The 9,502-nt window shown below is 30.2% G+C and overlaps 1 pseudogene; it reads left to right on the top strand.

Annotated features, from left to right (window-relative positions):
* The first annotated feature begins 1,475 nt into the window (after window positions 1-1,475).
* LOC137818245 (uncharacterized) lies at window positions 1,476-5,335 on the top strand (annotated as a pseudogene).
* Window positions 5,336-9,502: the final 4,167 nt, after the last annotated feature.

Here is a 9,502-nt window from a genome sequence, read left to right as displayed (position 1 = left end):
CCAACAAATGTCCACTCTGGGAATCCTGTCGCTGATGAGCAAGGTGTTCCCCCCAACCCCCTCGACCTTCATGCCCCATGCTGGTGCCACAATCGTCTTACTGAACTTACACGCTTGAAATTACCCTTCTGAGCCTTCAACAGCTTTAACTAAGTTTGCTGGGAGATCCAGCGATGTGCTCCTTGTGGCGGCGTGTAAACCACCCGATCTCCTAGCATTCCCGGGCGATCTCTGATCATCCGTTCTCCTAGCACTCTCATACGGTGACTGCGACGTAACTCTGGTGACCGCCGATTACGCACACTAGAGATCGGAGAACGCCAATTCAGCGATCGACGACTATGCCCACTTCTGAACCATTCATCTTTTCTAGCCTACGCGTTCCATTGAGCACGCCCCACCCGAGCACGTGGAAGACACGTCATCACGCCTGATGACCTGGTCGGTACAATACTCATGTTTTAGTACTAATTAATTGTTGCTTTGGAACATATTTTGTCCAGGTAATTCAGTTGCAGGGAGTGTAGGGTATGTAGTTAGTAACACACTAAACTTACATAACAAGTCTGGTACACAGAGTGTTCAAATCCTTGAATCAATGACTTGGAGATTGAATTTTGACGAAGATGTCCAAAATGAAGAAAATAATGGTACTAAAAATTGTTAATTTATAATTTAATTTTTTTTAATTTTGTAACAACCACTTTCTTTTATTATTTTTTGTTTTAGATGACACCAGACAAGTTTATAGTTCTGAATTATATTCAAAAGCTGAAAATGAAGGTGCATATCTTTAAGTCTAACTTCTTCACTTTTTCATGCAAACTAAATCAATTTATCTCATAAAAGTAATAGATCACCTTTCTTAATTTTTTGAAAATAGCTACTGTTGAATTTGGACAACCTACTATTCAATGTGAATACTGCTTGGGCGAGGTCTGGTATGAAGAAAGATCTCAAAAATCTAAGACTTATGTTAACGTTGATTTTTCTATTTGTTGTCAAAAGGGAAAAGTACAACTCCCTTTCTTACAAGAACCTCCTAAATTGCTGTTAGAGTTATTAAATGGGCAAGATAGTCGAAGTCAACACTATCTACAAAATATTAGAACTTACAATAGTATGTTTTCATTTACTTCAATTGGAGGGAATATTCATTCTTCGATAAATGATGGATATGGACCTCCTCAATTTATTCTTCATGGACAAAACTATCATAGGATTGGAAGCTTGCTCCCCGATAGTGGATCATCTCCTAAGTTTTCACAACTTTACATATATGACACTCAAAATGAAGTGTCAAATAGATTATCTCACTTTAGGTATGTGTTATATTCAGTTACTTTAATGATTTACTTTCTATTTACTAGATTAATTCAAAGATAATTTTTAATGATATATTTTTAAAAATTGCATGTAGGTCGAAAGTGAAAAATGTGAAGTTTAACAAATCCTTGATTGAAGATCTTACCAAGATGATTGATGACAACAATGTTTTGGCGAAAAGTTTTAGAAGAGTAAGAGATTTTGTACATGATTATGTAAATTCAGATTTTGCATTGAGGTTATTTAGACACCGATGCAAAGATCCAAGAGTGTACAATACCCCTACAACATATGAGATAGTTGCATTAATTGTGGGTGATATGAGCAACATGGATGTAGGGCGAGATATCATAGTGAAAAAAAAATCAGGACAAAAATGTTTAGACTCCATGAAACACATACAGCCTTTATTCCATTACAATATCCATTAATATTCCCGTTTGGGGAGGAGGGTATCAAGCACAGATTCCAAAACAGAATTCTGGAAGTAACAACAGAAAACGTAAGAGAAGTCGTATTTCATTAAGGGAATTTATTGCATTTAGAATTCAAGAAAGAAATGTGGAGTTTGGGAATATAGTCCATTCACGTCGATTGTTTCAACAATTTTTGGTTGATGCATATACAATGGTTGAAGCTCAAAGATTGTCGTTTATAAGGCTAAACCAAAAAACAATTCGTTGTGATATTTTGCAAGGTGTACAAGAAGCAATGAATCGAGGATAAACAAATTCTTCTGCAATTGGAAAGCATATAGTTTTACCTTCATCTTTTACAGGAGGAATGAGGTATATGTTCAACAATTACCAAGATTCTATGGCCATTTGCAAAACATTTGGATATCCAGATTTATTTATCACTATTACCTGCAACGTAAATTGGTCAGAAATACGTGACTTTGTTACTTCAAAAGGATTAACTGCTGCTGATAGGCCAGACATTGTTTGTAGAGTTTTCAAGATGAAATTAGATCAAATGATGATTGACTTCAAAAAAACATGACTATTTTGGCAAAGTTAATGCAAGTAATCCACATTAACCCATATTTAACAGTTTCTTTGCTATATTATTATGTATTACATTTTAAAGATTTTTTTTCATATTCTAGGTATGTACAGTGTGGAATTTCAAAAAAGGGGTTTACCACATGCCACATATTATTGTGGTTGGATGGAGAGAAAAAGTTAAGAAATCCAACAGATATTGATGGAGTCATTTCTGCAAAATTACCCGATGCAATTTTATATCCTAAATTGTCAAAGGCAGTGGCAACCTACATGATACATGGCCCTTGAAGGGTAAGTAGAATAAGTTCACCTTGCATGATTAACGGTAGATGTTCGAAATTTTACCCCAAGAAATTTAAATTGTTGACTACTATTGATGAGGATGGATATGCATGTTATAAACGTCAAGATAATGGAACATTCATTCTTAAAAATGGAATTAAGTTGGACAAAAGAAATGTTGTTCCATATAGCCCTTTGCTACTACTGAGGTATCAAGCCCATGTTAACACAGAATATTGCAACAAATCAAATTCAATCAAGTATTTGTTTAAATATGTGAACAAGGGTCCAGATAGAGCCAATTTGAAAATTACTACTGCTGATAAAGACTCTAAAGAGACCCCAGTTATTGATGAAATTAAACAGTATTATGATTGTAGATACATATCCCCATGTGAAGCTGTGTGGAGAATATTTGCCTTTGATATTCATCATAGATGGCCTCCAGTTCAACGATTGACTTTTCATCTATTGTACGAGCAACCAATTCTCTTTAAAGACAATGAAGACATTGATGAAATATTGAACTTCAATGAACATAAAAGAACAATGTTTTTAGCTTGGTTTGAAGCTAATAAAATTTATCCACTGGGAAAAAATTTGACTTGTTGTGAATACCCTAGATATTTTGTTTGGATGGCGGACAAAAGAGAGTGGAAGCCATGGAAAATTGGTGTTAGTATTGGAAGGTTAACATATACTCCTGCAGGGTCAGGGGAATTATATTATCTGAGGTTATTGTTGAATTATCAAAAGGGTTGTTGTAACTATGATAATATCAAAACTGTTAATGGTTTCATTCACAAAACATATAAAGAGGCATGTTATGCAATGGGACTATTGGCAGATGATAAAGAGTTTATTGATGCCATTATAGAGTGCAGTGACCTTGCTTCAGGAAATCAGTTGAGAAGACTCTTTGTTACCCTTTTACTGATGAATACTATGTCTAGACCAGATGAAGTGTGGAACAAAACATGGAAGTTGTTATCAGATGATATTTTATACCAAAAAAGAAAGGAGTTTGTCCTACCAGGTATAATTTTTTTTTATTTGAAATTTATAATTTATAATTACTGTATTACATATAATTTCTTTCCTAGGTCTTAGAATTGAAGATGCTCAAATACAAAACCTTTGTCTTCTACAAGTAGAAGAGTTACTAATTTCAAATGGTAAGTGTTTGAAAGATTTTCCAAGTCTGCCAGAACCTAATTCAGATTCTTTTATTTATCAAAATAGATTCATTATTGATGAATTGAATTATGACAAAATAGAAATGTCTGAAATGCAATGTTCTCTTTTTCAAACTCTTACTCCAGAGCAAGGAAGTCTATGAGAATATAATGACAACAGTCCTGTCAAACCTTGGTGGTTTTTATTTCTTATATGGTTATGGGGGAACTGGAAAAACTTTCATGTGAAAAACTTTGTCCACCGTTATTAGATCAAAAGGGTTGATTGTGTTAAATGTAGCTTCTAGCGGTATAGCTTATTTGTTACTTCTAGGAGGAAAAACAACTCATTCTACCTTTTGCATTCCTTTGGTAATAAATGAAGAGTCAACCTGCAATATTCCTCAAGAAAGTCTTAGGGCCAAATTGTTGATCAAAACGAAATTAATTATATGGGATGAAGCTCGAATGATTAATAGGTTATGTTTTGAAGCCCTTGATAGAACTTTAAGGGATGTCATGAGAGCTGAAAGTGAAGAAAATGCTCTTAAACCTTTTGGTGGTAAAGTAATTGTATTGGGAGGAGACTTTCGTCAGATATTACCTGTTGTAAAAAATGGATCAAAATATGACATTGTGAAGGCAACAGTAAATTACTCGAACTTATGGAAACATTGCAAAATCTTAAAACTTACAAAGAATATGAGATTAAAGAGTCATACATCAATGCAAAGTCAAACAGAAATAAAAGTGTTTGCTGATTGGATACTTCACATTGGAGATGGAGATATGGAGTTAAATGAGTTGGGACAAGGAATGATTGAAATACCGGAAGAGAATTTAATTTTAGATGTTGAACAACCTTTACTGCAGTTGGTTGAGTTTGTTTATCCCTCCTACATAAACAATGTGACATCTGATGGTTCTTTTAATGATGGTGCAATATAATGTCCAACAACAGAATGTGTGGATCAAGTGAATGAATTCATTTTATCATTAATACTAGGATCTGAAGTTACTTATTTAAGTTCAGACAGTCCTTGCGAATGTGAAGAACAAGAAAATGCTCAAGCTGAGTGGTTTACAACTGAATTTTTGAATGATATCAAATGCTCTGGAATTCCCAATCACTGTGTTAAATTAAAAGTCGGAGTTCCAGTAATGTTTCTAAGAAATATTGATCAAGCCAATGGACTTTGCAATGGAACAAAATTACAAGTAACTCTTGGCGAAAAATGTTATTGGTGCCAAAGTTATTACTGGGAAAAATATAGGTGATCAAATATTTATTCCGAGAATGAACTTGACTCCTTCGGAAACAGGTTTGCCATTTAAGTTTCAAAGAAGGCAATTTCCAATATCTTTGTGGTTTGCCATGACAATAAATAAAAGTCAAGGTCAAACTCTCAATAAAGTTGGTTTATATCTATCGCGTCCAGTCTTTACACACAGACAGGGTTTGAAGATATTGATTTTGGATATAATGGTATTACCACTAATTTCACTATTAATGTGGTTTACAAAGAAATATTCGAAAATGTTTGAAGTATTAACTTACAACCTTACATATGAGGTATGAAAATTCTTTAATTAATTGAAATATATTTTTATTTCTCATATCTTTTTTGTGATATATGAACAACAATTTAAGAACTAATATACACTGTCTCTGATAGGTTTTGAACAATGCTTTTGTGTGACCCAAATATTCATGGTCATCTTGAAAGTATGGTACGTATTCTTTATCAATTGTAGAATGTGTTAGATCATATTCTGACATACCTTTGTCAAAGTTTGTTAATTTCATTAATGTTTTATAGGAATTACTTATAAGAAGAAACAGTTTTGTAACATTAAAGTTCATAAATGATGAATCTCTAAAGCACTTCATGAGGATGCTTCTCTGAAGCACTTTATAAGGATTATTCTCTTAAGCACTTGATGAGGTATGCTTACTTAAATTATTAATTTACATAATTTATTATTACTATTACAAATTTTGTGTATCTATTTGTGTACTTAATCTATTATTTAGGCTCTTGAAAGGCAATGTGAAATTGTTGATTTATGGAGTCAAATTCTATTCAGGGTTATGGACTGGATGATCATATCTCATTCAACATATTAAGGACAAATATCAACATTGATTGAAAATGAAGTAATTTTAATGATGAAATTTTATGTATTATTAGCATTGTTTGGACAGTTTTAGAGTCTATTTATTACTCTCTACATATTATTTAATTTCTATTCAAATATATCTTGATGATTTGTAGAATTACTCTTTAAAATTTCTTTGTATAATGTTTTGGTTTCATCACAGGACACAATGTTTCAGGGTATGCTTAATATTAGAGTTAAAACAATTTCTTAGACTTCAATACATTTATATATTATATATATAAATTTTTATTATTGTCTTATTTTAATCAGTTTTTTTTATTTATAACTGATATAATAATTTTTTATCTTGAATATTTTAGGTGAGTTATTTGTTTCAAGAAACTTTACAGGTATGTATAATACCTTATACTTATTCTTCAAATCATATGTACTAATTTGTAGAACTATTTGTCAACAATTGTTACAGGACTGTAAAATTATTTTGTTTCCTAAAAATCTATTATTCATGATTTTTTTCATAACTTTTATAAAATTATTTTCTTATTATTATCATCATTTGTGTGTACATTTTAACAGTTTGTTTTATTAGTAATAGCAATGTGTTTTATTAATTTTTAGCGGTTTTACTATTTGGACAATTTTAGTTTCTATTCGCTACTCGGTATATATTATTTAATTTCTATTGAGAACATATTTTGATTTATTAGTAGAATTATTCTTTAATATTTATTTGTGTAATGTGTTGGTTTCATCATTGGACAAAATGTTTCAGGTATGCTTAATATTGGAGTTAAAACAATTTGTTACACTAATTACATTACTTTAATCAGTTTGTTATTTATAACTGATATAATAATATAATAAATTATTTTTTTGAAAATTTTATGTAACATTGTTTATCTTTAGAAACTTTACAGGTATGTCAATTACGTTATACTTATTGTTCAAATACATGTACTAAATTGAATAACGAATTATTATTTAAATGGTTGATAAATTGAATATAATATTGTTACGACAAATTGCATGCTATGTCTAACAATGATTTGTTATTTAATCATGCTCTGTTTTTATTACTTATAACTTATACCTTAAATGCATTATATAAGTTATTGTGGTCAATATATATCAACATTATGCTCAACAAGATACAAGGTAGATCATTTCTTATTTTCGAGGTTTTTGTTTATTGATACATGGTTGCATTAAATAGGTGTCAGAATAATTAACTCAATAATTTATTTTATTCTTTTTGAGATAGAGTGTGCCCTTTGTATTTTCCTGATACACTTTTTTCGAAATTTACTTGATTCTTCCTATGCAGAGTTAATGAAGCAGGTAATCATTTCATCCCAATTTCCAAATTTTAGGATTTCCAAATTTATTTTTTTACACAATATATTTTTTAAACATTATTTTAATTTTAACCTTTGGATTTACATGCTTATTATTATTATTATTTATGTCAAATAATTATATGTTGTTTGTAATGATTTTTTTTTCTGAGACGACTTCTTTTTATGTTATATTTCTCATCCTCAAACTTCTTAAAAATGAACAAATTCATTGTTCCAAAACATTTATTAAATAAAACAATTTTTTTAAATAAAAAAAAATATTTAAAGGCTTTATTTATTGATACGTGCGTGCTTTCCAGATATCTGATAGCAATCAACTCACAAATTTACAGATACTGTCACCTACTTGATTTGTACTTTTTTAGATTGAGTCTGACTTACTTGATTTTGTATTTTTTTTCAGATACACGTGGCTAATGTAGTCTCTCTTACATAGTTTTCAAAATATTTATTCCTCTTCCCTATCAGATTTGGTAGATATAGATAATCATTTCAACATTAAACATTAATAGTTTAAATTTAAATTTTGCTTCCCTACAATCATTTTTTATATAATTAAATTTAATTCATTTTCAATATTATTTAAATTTAACTTTATTTTTATTATAATTAAATATTAAAAAATTTATATACATAATATATAATATTATATATATTATATAATTATGTATTATGTATTATTATATTGAAGTATGCCTGTTATAATTCAATTTAATTGTTATTTTTTAATATTATTAAATAATTATTAATTAATTAATGTTGTACTTGAAATGAAAGAGACCCTGGACAAACCAAAGGTCATAACATTGTGGTGTTTTTTTATTATTCACAACCGTACTCTTTTCTACTTAAATCTTCTATAAAATATCCTCCTCTACTACTTTCTTTCTGGTGCTTTCTCTATTATTCATTTTCTCTCTTACTTACTTCTTGGTGTTTTCTCCATTACTCATTTAATGGCCCCCAGTTCTGAAGAAATCATTAGACTTCAAACAAGAGGAGTCTTTTGGTGCATGAACAGCCGTGGTGAAGTATGTATATTTATATTTTTTTTCAAAAATTTCTTCTTTTAAACATTTTCTTCATTTGCTGACATTTTTTTCTTTATTTGAAAATCAATAGCTTGGTTATGTAGATCGGGCTTTCACCATCGAGTTTCAAAAAGAACTTGGAAAGGAGTGGACCCTGACTGATTCAGAAAGAAGCGTCCATATAATGGAATATAACGAAAATTTATTGTCGCCGGAAATATTGAGTGGATGGTTTAACTTTTTTTTATTTTTATGGTTTCATAGATGATAACTACATTTTATTTCGTTATGTGGGTCACAACGCTTTCCATATAACTGTTTATATGGATGACGTCCCTTAGAGTGGAGCAAATCGTTATTTGGACGAAATTGAAGGGAAGGAACCCTTAAGCATTGGTCCCTTCGACCATTTTTCCATAAAGATGTCTCGATTAAGTATCAAACTCAGTTATCTGGTTAGTATAAAATTGTTTTATTTAAAAATGCTCTGTATTATATTCTACTTCATTTCTATTTACTTATTATTTTGATATTGTTGTAGGATCTTCCTGCTAAATTTTCACAATATATTCGACAGGGGAGATTCAATAAGGTTACTTTGCATGGTTTACTAATGGATGTGGAATGCAAGGTCTTGAAAGGGAAGTCTCCTTCTAGACGGATTAAACTTGGCAAAGGGTGGAAGAATTTTTGTAGTCTTCATTCTTTTCGTGAAGGAGACAAGATTATCTTTGAATGTGATACGAGAAATCCTTCTTCTCATATCAGGGTTCTGTTACTTACTTTTATTCACAGTTTAAGCTATCCTGCATAATTTCTTTTATTATTCTCATAGCATAATAGTTACAAGTGATTAAGAAAGCTCATACATATTTATTTTTCTACTTGGACTTTTTTGGAAACCTGAACAGTTAGGTACTCTTTATGTTTATATTCACTATATGTTTCTGTTTAGTAGTATTCATATTTTATTTGTTCATGCATTTCTTGCAATGTGAATACATAAATTATTACCATTTTGTTTCATTATCTGGCATATTTATAATAGGTTGGCATTATTACATATGCTTAACGTTATAACAATTGCCAGTATATTAAAGTCATAAAAATCTTTGATCATATTTTTTATTTTATATATTTTGTGTTAATATTAGAGAATGCTTATATTCATTTTATTCTTTGTATATTGTTTATTATTA

The sequence above is a fragment of the Phaseolus vulgaris genome, chromosome 10 (genome assembly GCF_000499845.2).
Source record: "Phaseolus vulgaris cultivar G19833 chromosome 10, P. vulgaris v2.0, whole genome shotgun sequence".
Lineage (NCBI taxonomy): Eukaryota > Viridiplantae > Streptophyta > Magnoliopsida > Fabales > Fabaceae > Phaseolus > Phaseolus vulgaris.
The sequence above is the reverse complement of the archived record's forward strand: the minus strand, read 5'-3'. Positions and strand labels throughout refer to the sequence as shown.